Source organism: Lampris incognitus, chromosome 1, assembly GCF_029633865.1.
Source record: "Lampris incognitus isolate fLamInc1 chromosome 1, fLamInc1.hap2, whole genome shotgun sequence".
NCBI classification, from domain to species: domain Eukaryota; kingdom Metazoa; phylum Chordata; class Actinopteri; order Lampriformes; family Lampridae; genus Lampris; species Lampris incognitus.
The window spans coordinates 109890531-109905448 of record NC_079211.1 but is presented as its reverse complement, the minus strand read 5'-3'; the positions used below and the strand labels follow the sequence as shown (position 1 = coordinate 109905448).

The 14918-nt window shown below is 48.9% G+C and overlaps 1 protein-coding gene across 1 annotated transcript in view; it reads left to right on the top strand.

Annotated features, from left to right (window-relative positions):
• The window catches only part of taok3a (TAO kinase 3a), a 135436-nt gene that overhangs the window by 40374 nt on the left and 80144 nt on the right, over positions 1-14918 (top strand). The gene's annotated exons all lie outside the window — the stretch shown is intronic.

Genomic DNA, 14918 nt, shown 5'->3' with positions numbered 1-14918 from the left:
TGGATCAGCTGGGGGAGCTTGGTCTGCCGCATCCAATGGGCCCAGGGACCACGGCCCTGCCGGAGCGGCGGTCTGACGGGACGCGGAAGCGGGGCAGACTAAGCTAACTGCTAGCTAGCCCATGCAGACCGGCGGTTCTGAGAGTCATCCCGTCTGGCGTTCGTTCTCTGGACAGTGGAGTTTTTGGACTGTGTTGCACTGAGTGGACTATGTTGTTAACTGTTTGTGTCTTATTTGTTTGTTTATTAATTTTTGCTTTGTTCTCTGTTGTATGTTTTTGGTGGTGTCGTTTTTGGGAAATTTGGGATGTGTGTTCTTGTGTTTTGTGTCGCACTGCTGTGGGCTGGGGGAAACGGAATTTTGTTTCTTTTGTGTGCGCAAGTACATGAAAGAAATGACAATAAACTGTTGCTGATCCCTGAGTGTGGTCAGAGAGAGTATGAAAATCCTGGAATTTATTTAATCTTTGTAAATGACTTTGTTCGAATGTCTTCATGTGTGCTACGTTGTAGCAGGAGATGTTGCTGTGTCTCCGTGTGTCTCTGTGGACAGAGCTGACACAGCCTGTCTTCCGTGGACAGCAGGTCTGCCTGTGTGGGCCAGTCTCTACGGCCAGGCTGGCATCACTCAGTCTGTCCATAGTTAATGTCTCTCTTAGCGTCTCATCGGTCTCTGTGGTCAGATGGCCCGCCGCCATGTACTGTCCATTTAGAGCCAAGTAGCATCGACATTAGCTTTGAGTTTTTGTGGTAGATGTTCAGTAGTTAATGTAATGTTCTGGTTCTTTATCTGTAATGTGGCTGGGCAAGATGGTGTGGGGGCTGTCCTGATACCGGTGCTGTTGGCTGAGGTGAAGCTGGGGACCAGCTGGCTGAGGGGACTCATCTCTGTAATGGAGAGCTTTGTGATGGTAGGAGTTAGGGGTCACTCGCTTGTAGGTGTTTGTAGAATTTGATTGCCCCCCCCTTTTTTTTTTCTCCCCAATTGTACTTGGCCAATTACTCCACTCTTCCGAGCCATCCCAGTCGCTGTTCCACCCCCTCTGCCGATCCGGGGAAGGCTGCAGACTACCACATGCCTCCTCCGATACATGTGGAGTCACCAGCCGCTTCTTTTCACCTGACAGTGAGGAGTTTCACCAGGGGGACGTAGCATGTGGGAGGATCACGCTATTCCCCCCAGTTCCCCCTCTCCTCTGAACAGGTGCCCCGACTGACCAGAGGAGGCGCTAGTACAGCAACCAGGACACACACCCACATTCGGCTTCCCATCCGCAGACACGGCCAATTGTGTCTGTAGGGACGTCCGACCAAGCCGGAGGTAACACGGGGATTCGAACCAGCGATCCCCGTGTTGGTAGGCAACAGAATAGACCGCCATGCCACCCGGACGCCCATTCTGGGGGGTGTTCCTGTGGACTCCAAGAGTGCTCTTGCAAATCTAAGTGTGCAGGGTTTCGATTGGGTGTTTGTCCAATTTTTCAGAGTCTTGATTTACAAGAGGACCCCACACCTCAATACAGTCAAATTGGTTCAATTATAGATTTGAATATTTTGTGCCATATTCTAACAGGTATGTCTGTGTTTGAAGACTTTTTTGTAGTATAGAAAGCCCTTCTTACCTCGTCTTCGAGATCATTAATGGCCAGATTGAAATGTCCTGTAGAGGTAATGTTTAGTTCCAAGCATGTGTAGTTGTGTGTGTGTGTGTGTGTGTGTGTGTGTGTGTGTGTGTGTGTGTGTGTGTGTGTGTGTGTGTGTGTGTGTGTGTGTGTGTGTGTGTGTGTGTTCTATATCAGTGGAGCCTGGGGAGAACCTGTTTGGGTTTCCCTGACACCTGGGTCGTTTCTGGAAGACCATAATTCTAGTCTTCTTCAGATTAACTGTCAGGGCCCAGTTGTGACAGAAGTTCTGCAGATGATCCAGTTGCTGTTGCAGTGCCTCTTAAATGGAGCGAGCAGCATTTGATCGTCTGCAGAAGGTAGGCGTTCAATTCCTGGGTCGGACAGGCTGAGACCCTAGATGTCTGATTGTTATACTGGTTTTTCTAATTCATCCATCCAAGCTGCTTATCCTGAGTAGGGTCGCGGGGATGCTGGAGCCTATCCCAGCAGTCATTGGGCGGCAGGCGGGGAGACACCCTGGACAGGCCGCCAGCCCATCACAGGGCCGGCACACACACACACATTCACACCTAGGGAAAGTACGGGAGGAACATGAAAAGTTCACAGAGGACGACCGCCAAGGTTGAACTACCCCGGGGCTTGAACCCAGGATCCTCTTCCTGTGAGGCGACCGTGCCATCGTCGTGCCCCCAATTCATCAATATAAATGTTAAACAGGGTAGGGCTGAGACTGTAGCCCCCCCCCTCTCTCTCTGTCTCTCTCTCTCTGTCTCTCTCTCTCTCTCTCTCTCTCTCTCTCTCTCTCTCTCTCTCTCTCTCTCCCTCCCTTTAAATTTATTTTACCTGTTTTACTTTCAGTCATTATCATCATCACACTCTTTTTGTGCTCTTTCCCCCCCTCTTTCTCTCTTTTTATTCCCATCTCTTCCTCGCTCCCTCCCTGGTGCCCGATCAGGTGCGACTGGCGTCTCGGCCTTATTTTCCCATCTGTTTGAATGCAGTTTGTCTCCAGCCGTCCACCCACACGTTCACCCAGACGTGTCAAATTAGAGCTCTGCGCAGAACACATTGCCCCTCTGCCGTGCAGCAAAGAGAAGCATGTTCAAACAAAAAAGATGCTGTCACAGTCCGTGTGTGTGTGTGTGTGTGTGTGTGTGTGTGTGTGTGTGTGTGTGTGTGTGTGTGTGTGTGTGTGTGTGTGTGTGTGTGTGTGTGTGTGTGTGTTCATAGAAACAACTCTGAGGCTTAGGTGGAAAAGGCCAAACCGTATTATTAGTCCAGCGCCGAGGAGGTCGTGGCCAGTAAGGTGAGAGTTGTTGTGAAATGTGAGGCAACAGCGACTGAACGGTCCATGAGTCCAGGTTTCAGTACTGAGACGGTCCACTTCAAAGGTGGACTCCCTCTGCCAGCGGAGGGAGCTCACACATGGTCTCCGGCCATATCCATCCATTAGCCGAGCCACTTATCCCAATCGGGGTCGCGAGATGCCGGAGCCAATCCCAGCAGTCACTGGGCGGCAGGCGGGGAGACCCCCTGGACAGGCCGCCAGTCCAACACAGGGCCCACACACACACACACACACACACACACACACACACACATACACACACACAGAGCAGTGCTGTGCCAGGCCCAGCATGCTGGTGATGGAGCTGAGCAGGCCCAGCGTGCTGGTGATGGGGGGGCTGAGCAGGGCGCCAGTTGAAAGGGTGCGAGCTGCGGCGGTTGGCAGACAGGATGAATGAGCTCTAAATGAGAAAACTCCAGTCTTTTCTGTGGAGACCAACACAACCACCTCACCCCGCTTTAGTTGTGCGGGGGTCGGTCTGAAAACGGACCCGCTGAGAATGCGGGACAGCCTTTTGTGTGTGTGGCAGTGTTTGTGTTAGTGTGTGTTTGGTTGAGCAAGTGTGTGTGTGGCTGCACAAGCTGTTTGCATATATAACCAACGCTTAAGCCCAGACTGCTACTGAAGACCTCCTGAACTGAAGCTGCAGTGTGTTGCATTCATAAGCGGAGCTGTTGTGAAGCATTCATTTTGTGTTTTTGTTGCGTTACTTTGCCACTGATTAGAAGTGACTGGGAATGTCCCGGAAGCCCGTTGATGGAGAGAAAAGGGTTTTACTGTTAAAACATTTGGGATACAACTGCCTGATAGATGCACAAAGGGGTCTTCTACAGTAGCTACTACTTGAAATACCCCCCCCCCCCCGAGCCAGCTCTGTGTGTGTTTGTGTGTGTGTGTGTGAGGGGTTGTTGGTGTTAGCTCCACCAGACTACAGGTTTGGTGTCAAAATTCCATACTGCAAACCAGCGTCGTTCGTGCATGCACACACAAACACACACACACACACACACACACACACACACACACACACACACACACACACACACACACACACACACACACACACCTAGGGGCACTTTAGTACGGCCGAGTCACCTGACCTACATGTCTTTGGACTGTGGGAGGAAACCGGAGCACCAGGAGGAAACCCACGCGGACACGGGGAGAAGATGCAAACTCCACACAGAGGACAACCCGGGACAACCCCCAAAGTTAGACTACCCGGGGCTTGAACCCAGAACCATCTTGCTGTGAGGTGACCGCGCTAACCACTTACGCCACCGGCGGCATATTTATACACATTGTAGCGGCAAATTGCCGCAGTGACGGCAAATTTATACATATTGTAGCGAATTCAGGGGCCAGCTGGGGGCCAGCTGGGGGCCAATTCAGGGGCCAACTGCAGCTGACGGCCAACTGGCATGTACGTTCTGCACTGATTGGCTGAGCTGAACAGCCAATCAGAGTGATCTCTCTCACCAACGGGCTCCGCCCATTCAACATGCTGAATCGGACGGACGAAAAGCTGCAGGCAGGGGTCCGAGTGGTGCCGACGGTGCGGGACACACTACAGAAACTAGGGTGACAGACGCTCACCTGGACCGCCGGCCTGGTGTGTCAGGGCCCTAAGTGACCTCTTCAGTCTCAGCTGACTTCAGGTGTCCCCACCCTTATAAACAATACAGTGGCATAATGACCGAAACCAACGATCGGTTTCATATGCAGATAGGGGCATGGCCATGAACTAGCGTTCCAGTGGCCATGTGTGCTATTCACACAGGATTGGGGAATAGTTTGCAGTCACAGCATTGTAAGACGGTGACAGGTGTACTCTTAGCCCCCCCCCCTCAGTAGATGAGGGATGAAACATTTCTCTCACTAAACGTTGTGTCCAGATGAACTGATTCGACTCTCTGTGATGTCCTTACCTGGGTTATTCAGCATACGTAAAGACACTTTTAAGCTAAATTAAGAAAACCATTAAAAGTCTCATTTAGAAGCCAAATGCAAAAGATCAGACCACTAAAGGCCCAAACAGACTGGATAAAGATAAGTGAATTGCGTCATGTAACAAATGTAGGTTGGCGTCCGGGTGGCATGGCGGTCTATTCCGTTGCCTACCAACACGGGGATCGCTGGTTCGAATCCCTGTGTTACCTCCGGCTTAGTCGGGCGTCCCTATAGACACAGCTGGCCGTGTCTGAGGGTGGGAAGCCGGATGTGGGTATGTGTCCTGGTCGCTGCACTAGCGCCTCCTCTGGTCGGTCGGGGTGCCTGTTCAGAAGGGAGGGGGAACTGGGGGGTATAGCGTGATCCTCCCACGCACTACGTCCCCCTGGCGAAACTCCTCACCATCAGGTGAAAAGAAGCGGCTGGCAACTCCACATGTATCGGGGGAGGCATGTGGTAGTCTGCAGCCCTCCCTGGATCAGCAGAGGAGGTGGAGCAGCGACCGAGACGGCTCAGAAGAGTGGGGTTATTGGCCAAGTACAATCTGGGAGAAAAAGGGGGGAAAATCCAAAAAAACAGAAACAAGTGTAGGTTATACATGACTCTGTAGGTGTGAGTCCTTCACTGTACCGGTAAGATGGTGAATGTTACTGTATCATCCTTTCTTTAGAATGATAATAAAACATGTTATGTAGAAGATTTGCTATATACGTAATAAAAGACTGTGGTGCAGTGGTTAGTGCAGTGGCCTCACAGCAAAAAGGTCCTGGGTTCGAGCCCCAGGGTAGTCCAACCTTGGGGGTCATCCCAGGTCGTCCTCTGTGTGGAGTTTGCATGTTCTCCCCATGTCTGCGTGGGTTTCCTCCCACAGTCCAAAGACATAGGTCAGGTGATCGGCCATATTAAATTGCCCCTAGGTATGAATGTGTGGGTATATCGGCCCTGTGTGATGGCCTGGCGGCCTGTCCAGGGTGTCTCCCCACCTGCCGCCCAATGACTGCTGGGATAGGCTCCAGCATCCCCTCGACCCTGAGAGCAGGATAAGCGGTTCGGATAATGGATGGATGGATAAAAGACTGGTTATATTGAGTCAAAACACATTCGTGTGCTGATACTCCTTCAGGTTGCATTCCTTGTTTTGCATGTCGGTTAGGTGGATGGACACACACACACACACGCGCACACACAAATAGCCATGTTAGTCCTGTGTTGATGTTGCAGAACTTACATGAGGTCTGAAGCAGACCAGGTGAAGTCATGTATGTGCCCTATGACCCTTTCAGCGTGCCCCGAACTAGTCCGTGTGTCAGTGAAAGTGTGTCCGACACTTCCTGCGACTGTCTTTACGCCGTCTACAGACCTGTCCGAACCTTTCTGAACCGCTTTCACTGCTCTCTGCTGTGTTCTTGTGATCTTAACTTCTAGCAGATGCAGTCCATCACAGCGAGAGCAGAAGCGGGGGGGGGGGGGGTTTACCGGCTGCTGGGGACTCTGGGTTTCTCAGGGCATCTTCCGTCTGAGGCTGACTTTTAATGAGTCATACCGAGGGAGGGCATGTTCAAAAAAGACGAACAAATGAACATTAAACGTTCCATCGTGAAACATCATTTTAAACACTGTGTGGATGCCCAAATGTGAGGCAATTTCGGCAAAACGCGGAACTCTCCCTAGGATGAAAATAAACTAATCCATGGAGATAGAATGAAACTAAACATTATGTCCCAATTATCCAGCCAGGGCTGCATGGTGTGGATTTTTATAGCGGTGACTCATTTGCACAGAGTGAGAGAATACACACATGCACACACACTAACACACACACAAACTCCCACTAAAGCAGGATTTGGAGACTCCGGGGCGGCTCTCATCTCGAGAGCTTAGTGACAGTGTTGAGACATGTGTACACACACACACACACACACACACACACTCCCACCACCACCAAAGAGTGTTACCTACGAAGATTAGCTAGGTCTAATGCCAAAATCAGTGTGGGTGTCAGTGGATTGAGAGACAAACGTAGGACACGTGTGGCCTATCTACCAGCTGGGCCTGCTCTAGAGCTGTGGGTAATGTGAAGAGTTTCCCACTTTTAGCCTCCAAGCTAGCGCACAGGCTGAAACCTCGCGGTGGATGGAAGTTCCACTCAGCTCACGGACGACGTCTTGTTGACCTTTCCGCTTCAGGTGGTCAGTCTGGGGACAAAGTCACCCACGCAGCACGACACCCTCCTCTACGAAATTTATAAAGTTCACAAGACTGGCTACCAAAAGCTAGCTAGACGGGGGATAAGCAAAGAAGAAACACTCTCCTCATTCAACGACCACCAAAGCTGAAGTGCCTTAGGGCAAGGCACTTACAACCCACCAAAACCAACATGAGTGTGACTATAGTCATCTACACTTCTTACACCAAAATTAGCGTGTATAAGCGGGTTTTTAAACGCAGGTAAGCCCGCTAAAAATAGCCAGTTGACTCCTTTTACGGTGTCAGCAGACCCGGGTCTGACTGCCAGCAGACGAGTTTACCTTTCTTTTGTTATGTGGCGTCATCTTTGACGCTGTGACGTCACGAACGCGCCGGAAAACGGAAGTAAACAGTAGAAAGCAGCATGGAAGCCAGAGAGACTGTGGTTAACGTTACTTTTCATGTACTTGTACTTCAGCCTCTCTTTCAAACCATACAAACTCAACGCAGACTGAACGATGTTCGAGCGCTGCTTGAACGAAGACGGGTGGGATTTGTGGCTGAGATGGCAAAGAGTCGCAGAAGTTACCGACGCGCGGACAATGGCGCTACGTCATCGCGCAAATTAGCGCGTCCACCCGGGTGTCGCGTTTACGTCAATGCCGATCGGAGGCGGAGCCGATAAATACCCGCGTCTACTGCAGAGTCATGTGACCCGGGAGTGAATGCCGACTGTACCCTTTTACGCTGACCCCCAAAGGCCGATGGTAGCGGGTGTTAGCGGGTTTTTTGGCCAGTGTGAACGGGGTTATTTGTGTGTGTGTGTGTGTGTGTGTGTGTGTGTGTGTGTGTGTGTGTGTGTGTGTGTGTGTGTTAAGCTAAGGGCTGGATGTTACCGAGAACATAAAGTTGAAAAGTTGTGTACTTTCACTTTAAATTACATCCATGAAAAGCATGGTCCCGGTCCCGACTTCCGAGTTGTCGAGTCAAAGCTGTGTTGTGTAATCGACCTCAAAAGTAATGATGTCAGTTTGTGTTTTTGGAGTATATACTGATCCATTGTTGCAATTGGAGATGACACATGCGGCACAGCCATATATCTATAAATATAACTTATTGTGGGAGTGCAGGAATGAGGAGACAGAGAGATCGAGTCGAGTCAATTCCGTTTACTCGCCACACAAAACGACACCGATACAGCTCAATCTCTGGTGGCAACCAGCTAACCGCTAGGCTGCTGCAAATATGGCTCCACCCCGGAAACTCTAAGCAGTGCCTACGTCAGCACTCTGAACGTCTGCCTTAAAGGAGCAGCAGCCCCTGGTGAATCTACCCTCAATTGTGTATCACCACATTACAACATTAAAAAAAAAACGCTAATGCCATTGCAGATGCTGCACCAACACCTACATTTTGGCGTCAAAATGACTAAATGTTCACTGCCACATCCCTTGTGATTGTGTAATTGTTCTACTTTCTGTTCAACTTCAGAAGTGAGGATGTATTTCATCAAACAGCTCTCTAACACCAGCTATACTGAGACAGTATTGCTGGATTCCATGGTACATGGAGGAGACAACGGGTGGCACAGTGGTTAGCGTGGTCGCCTCACTGCAAGAAGGTTCTGGGTTCGAGCCCCAGGGTAGTCCAACCTTGTGGGTCATCCCAGGTCGTCCCCTGTGTGGAGTTTGCATGTCCTCCCAGTGTCTGTGTGGGTTTCACCCGGGTGCTCCGGTTTCCTCCCACAGTCGAAAGACATGTAAGTCAGGTGAATCAGTCGTACTAAATTGTCCCTAGGTATGAATGTGTGTGTGTGTGTGTGTATGTGGGCCCTGTGTGATGGCCTGGCGGCCTGTCCAGGGTGTCTCTCCTCCTGCCACCCAATGACTGCTGGGATAGGCTCCAGCATCCCCGTGACCCTGAGAGAGGGCAGGATAAGTGGTTCAGATTATGGATGGATGGATGGATGGAGGAGACAACTAAGTTAAGTCTCTTTGACAGTTAGCTAATTTAACTTAATTAGCTAACATTAGCATCAGCGCTTGGGAACCTAGGAAACAAGCATTTGCTCCTGGTGGCCTTGTATTTACTTTGTCTCTCAAAAATTATCAGTTGGATTTTGTTGATTTCAGCGAGTAGAACCCGTGACTTGGAATTACTGACTTCTAGGTGTGTCCTGAATACCCCGTTTCAAGCTTCACCTTCAAACCAACCTGCAGGTTTCAAGAAAGATCTAAATTACCTGCCAGCATGAATTTGTGTGGATAACATACGGTTTCCCGCTGGTCCCCAAACTGGTTCAAGACTCTATAACGTTGGTCTTTTAGCCATTCGTCTTTAAAATGACCAAACTGGTAAACTTTCTTGGGCTGTGACTAAGCTATTTCATCTAACGAATGTGACAGTTTAATCAGGAACACTTTCATTTTCCCCAGCCCACAGCACTGTAACACAAAGACAACAACATATCCAAAAACTATAAGAACACAAAAAACTACAAAACAAATGACAAATAAATAAATCACTGTCCTAGAGAGAGAACACCTTGATGACCGTCGGAACTGCCGGTCTGCATGGGCTAGCAGTTAGCTTAGCCTGCTCTGCTTCCGCATCCTGTCAGACTGCCCTCGGTGTTTCCTCCTTGGGTGCAGCTCCAGGTAGGGCCGTGGTCCCTGGGCCACCGGACACAGCAGACCAGGTTCCCCCAGCCAATCCAATGCCAGCTCTCCCAGCCAGACACCTTCGACACACATCCCCGCACTCCACACGGCGACACAAAAAACACAGTCAGCGCTAGGCGAGGTCGCCGCCAGACCTCCGTCAGTGTTATCGGAACTACCGGTCTGCATGGGCTAGCAGTTAGCTTAGCCTGCCCCGCTTCTGCGTCCTGTCAGATCGCCCTCGGTTTTTCCTCTTCGGGCGACGCTCCGTGCAAGGCCGTGGTCCCTGGGCCCACAGGACACAGCAGACCAGGCTCTCCCAGCTGATCTAGCGCCAGCTCTCCCAGCCATCAAGCGAAGACCTGGACAGACATGGACATGACAATCAAATGACAATCAAATAATGACAATCAAACCAAAGCCATTATATTGCATTCGTGTGCATAAAAAAAAACCCTGCATTCTTAAAAAGAAAGCTGCAACTGCCTGAATCGCAAAGATCTTTTGATTACTCAGAGTTCAGTCCGCTTTCTTTTCTGTCTTGGAAAACTCTGCATGAATGAGTAAAATGATTTGTAACACCTACGTCATATTTACTGGCCAGTTCCAAAGGGGTGTAATATATTAGGTTTATTCAACATGGTTGAATTATTAGGTTTATTCAACATGGTGAATGAAACTCCTACTCATATTGTCCTAATTCCAGGAGGGTCTCATAAAAAGGGCAAAACGATAGTAATTCCTCTGTTTTCTTCTGTTGTTACTGGAGATCTTTTTTTCAAAATATGATATGGATGTAAAGTTCATGCAAAGACATGAACGCTGAACTCTGAGATGAGTCGGCCAATCAAAACTACTTGTCAGGGAACGGCATATGGAAATAACTAACATCGTGTTTGGTTAGGTAAAGGGAACAACAGACACTGGATTAATCTCCAAAGAAATGTGTTTGGAACTGTTACATTATAAATAGCAGTCAAATGTCAATCAAGCGGATGTATACAGGACTGACTTTGAATTTTTTGGGGGGGGCTTCCCCCTTTTTTTTTCTCCCCAACTGTACTTGGCCAGTAACCCCACTCTTCCGAGCCGTCCCGGTTGCTGCTCCACCCCCTCTGCCGATCCGGGGAGGGCTGCAGACTACCACATGCCTCATCCTATACATGTGGAGTTGCCAGCTGCTTCTTTCACCTGACAGTGAGGAGTTTCGCCAGGGGGACGTAGTGCGTAGGAGGATCATGCTATTCCCCCTTCCCCCCGGAACAGGTGCCCCGACCGACCAGAGGAGGCGCTAGTGCAGCGACCAGGACACATACCCACATCTGACTTCCTACCCGCAGACACGGCCAATTGTGTCCGTAGGGACGCCTGACCATGCCGGAGGTAAAGGACTGACTTTGATATTGTCCAGCCAACCCTGCCACAACGGGACCTTTACAAAAACCTTGAATGCTGAAATTCAGTCCCGAAGCCCGCCATTTGGCCACCCCTTGTTACGATACTTTATTCAACCACTCCTGACGTGGCTGTGCAGATGAAAAAGAAAAGGTGGAAAAAAGCATTTGAATACTGAAATAATGTTTGAACACCAGCCTACTAAACCAGTATCTGGGTATCTGGATATTCGGGGCAAACCCTACTGACTTCCCAAGTTGAATGGACTGCTGCATACTGACAGTCCCAGTTGGATCCGGACAGTCCTCGGTTGACGGGGATGAGTATTATTGCATTGGTTGATGACATTTGGCCTCGCTAGGATTTTAAGCTGGGAAAATGTTTGAAAATCTCATTACGTGAAAAAGGCATCAGTCAAAATTGAAAATGAAAGGCAAAAAGAGAGACTGAGAGAGATATTGGGACAGAAACAGATGGAGACCGGCAGACTCTCCTCATCTACTTTTTTCCTTTGCCGAGGATTTAGCTTCTTTGAAACAGGCAGGTCTGTTGAAGGCCCATCTGACAGTATGTTCCTTCATGCTGAAACTGGCATCCTACTATTAAAATAATTATTTATTGGATGAAGACATTTTTTCAGCTTTTGATTGGTTACAAAGGCTGACTGTTTGTGACAGCTTGTGGTAGAATGTGGAGGAGGTATGTGTGTGTTTTAAGGATGGAAAATGTTTGTTTGAGTCACGGAAAGTTGAATCAGTTCATCTGGACACAACGTTTATTGAGAGAAACGTCTCATCACTCATCTGAGGGACATGTTCAGGCTAAACTGACTGCAGGTATCCCCACCCTTATAGACAATATGGTGGCATAACGACCAAAACCAACGACCGGTTTCATATGTAAATTGCCGTGATCATTAACTAGCGTTACAGTGGCCATGTGTACTATTCAAAGAGGATTTGGGAATGGCTGCAATCACAGCATTGTAAGATGGTGACCGATGTACTCTTAGGTTTGTTCTGTATCTCCCCCTTCCCTTCGCTACCTCTCTCTTCGCTTTACGCCTCATCTCCTTGTACTCCCACTATCTTCATCTCTCTGACTAGCCCACTTCTTCTTTGCCAACATCTTTCTCTGTACTTCCTCATTCCACCACCAAGTCTCCTTGTCGTCTGTCCTGATGACACACCAAGTACCTTCCTAGCTGTCTCCCTCACTATTTCTGCAGTGGTTGCCCAGCCATCCGGCAACTCTTCACTGCCACCCAGTGCCTGTCTTAACTCCTCCCTGTACTCCACACAACAGTCTTCCTTCTTCAACTTCCACCATTTGATCCTTGGCTCTGCCTTCACTCTCTTCCTCTTCTTGGTCTCCAAAGTCACCCTAAAGACCACCATCCGATGCTGCCTAGCTACGTTCTCCCCTGTCACCACATCGCAGTCTCTAATCCCTTTCAAATTGCACCTCCTACGTAAAATATAGTCCACCTGTGTGCACTTTCCTCCGCTCTTGTACAGCACCCTGTGTTCCTCCCTATTCTTGAAATATGTATTCACCTCAGCCATTTCCATCCTTTTCGCAAAATCCACCACCATCTGTCCTTCTACATTCCTCTCTTGACACCATACCTTCCCATCACCTCCTCATCACGTCTGTTCCCTTCACCAGCATGCCCATTGAAGTCTGCTCCAATCAGCACTCTCTCCTCCTTGGGTACCCTCTCCACCACTTCATCCAACTCACTCCAGTATTCTTCTTTCTCTTCCATCTCAAACCCAACTTGCGGGGCATATGCGCGGATAACATTCATCAACACACCTTTGATTTCCATCTACATACTTATCACTCTGTCTGACACTCTCTTCACCTCCGCACACTCTTGACATACTCTTCCTTCAGAATTTCATTTGGCAAAGGTTTTACACCAAGTGCCCTTCCTGACGCATCCCTCCCCTTTTATCCGGGCTTGGGACCAGCATGAAGAATGCACTGGCTTGTGCATCCTCAGTGGCTGGATTAAGCCACAGAATTATATAAAAGCCTCAAAAACAGATAAAAAAATGCCCCCCCCCCACTTTAAAGGGGGAAAGAAATAAGAGAAGAGACAAACTATCATTACATATGATGTTTTCTTGCATGGTGGCCGACTGGCCATCAAATGCAACACAAAAGCAGCATATCACACAGTCGGCATAAGAAACGGCAAGAATGGCACTGAATGCATCCCCCCTCTTTGTGTGTTTTATTAGCGTGAAAGTGGGAAAAATTAACCGAGAGAAGACCCCTGATATTTCTGTCTCTTGCTCCCTGTCTCTTCATTTCATGGTTTTTAGATGCGAAGCTCCTCGTGAAGCTGGCTTCTGAATCGCTCACAAACTGATATTTAGGCTCATGTTTAAGTTGTACCATTTGTTTAGAGTGGGGGGTTGCATTCTGCCACCGTTCCAAAAATGTTTGAGTGTGAGTGCATCTAAAAATATATGCTGCTGTAAGGTGTTTAAAGTTTTTGCATCATTTCTTATTGACATAGCAATCCTTATTGGTGATATATTTTTATAAATATATTTTTATATAATATTTAAATATAGAATGGGCGGCATGGTGGTGCAGTGGTTAGTGCGGTCGCCTCACAGCAAGAAGGTCCTGGGTTCGAACCCCGGAGTAGTCCAACCTTGGTGGGTCATCCCGGGCCGTCATCTGTGTGGAGTTTGCATGTTCTCCCCGTGTCTGCGTGGGTTTCCTCCGGGTGCTCCGGTTTCCTCCCACAGTCCAAAGACATGTAGGTCAGGTGACTCAGCCGTACTAACTTGTCCCTGTGTGTGTGTGTGTGTGTGTGTGTGTGTGTGTGTGTGTGTGTGTGTGTGTGTGTGGGCCCTGTGTGATGGCCTGGCAGCCTGTCCAGGGTGTCTCCCCGCCTGCCGCCCAAAGCCTACTGGGATAGGCTCCAGCATCCCCTCGACCCTGAGAGCAGGATAAGCGGTTCGGATAATGGATGGATGGATGGATGGATGGATATAAATATATAATATATTATAATATATTTTTAGAATATATTTTAATGTATAGATCTATCTATTTTAAAATAGATTTTTTTCTGCCCCCCACCACCACTATTCTCCCTCGTATTCCATTACTTTGAGCTGTCCACGTGGTTTCATCCAAGATAGGATTTCACAGAAACGCCATCGACAGAAATGCGAGGAAGGCTCTTCACCTTTAACATGTTCAGACAAATCCATCTTCTGATCAAAGTTTTGAAGTGTTTCTGATGTGTTGGCTCTCTTTTTTTGGGTTGGTTAGCTAACGACAGGATTCGGATCAGCTGACTGTAGCTCTGTTGAACTGGCACAAAACCATCTTTTTTACAACGTCAGTGTGTAGCATCTAGTCAGGATATGATGTGACTTTCCAATTACAAACAACAATTACAAACAACAGTTGTGCGTGGCATCTACGACACTGTCCTTGACCCCCCCCCCTTGTTCTCTCTCTCGCTCTCTGCCTCCGTCACCCTTCCTCCCAATTCACTTCCAGTCCTCCTCTTCTGGCAAACACTGAACAGAAGGGAGCAGGCAAAGAGGAGGAAGAGGGGAGGGGTGCGATGGCTGCAACTTTCCCAGAGGCTCCTGCAAGCGTCAGATCGTGTTATAAATCATTCAGGGACACTCAGAGGGAGCACAATACATTTTTCCCCTCCCTCCTTTCCCATCCCTCCATCTCCTCTCCTCCTTTATTATTGAAAGTGGTTCCATCT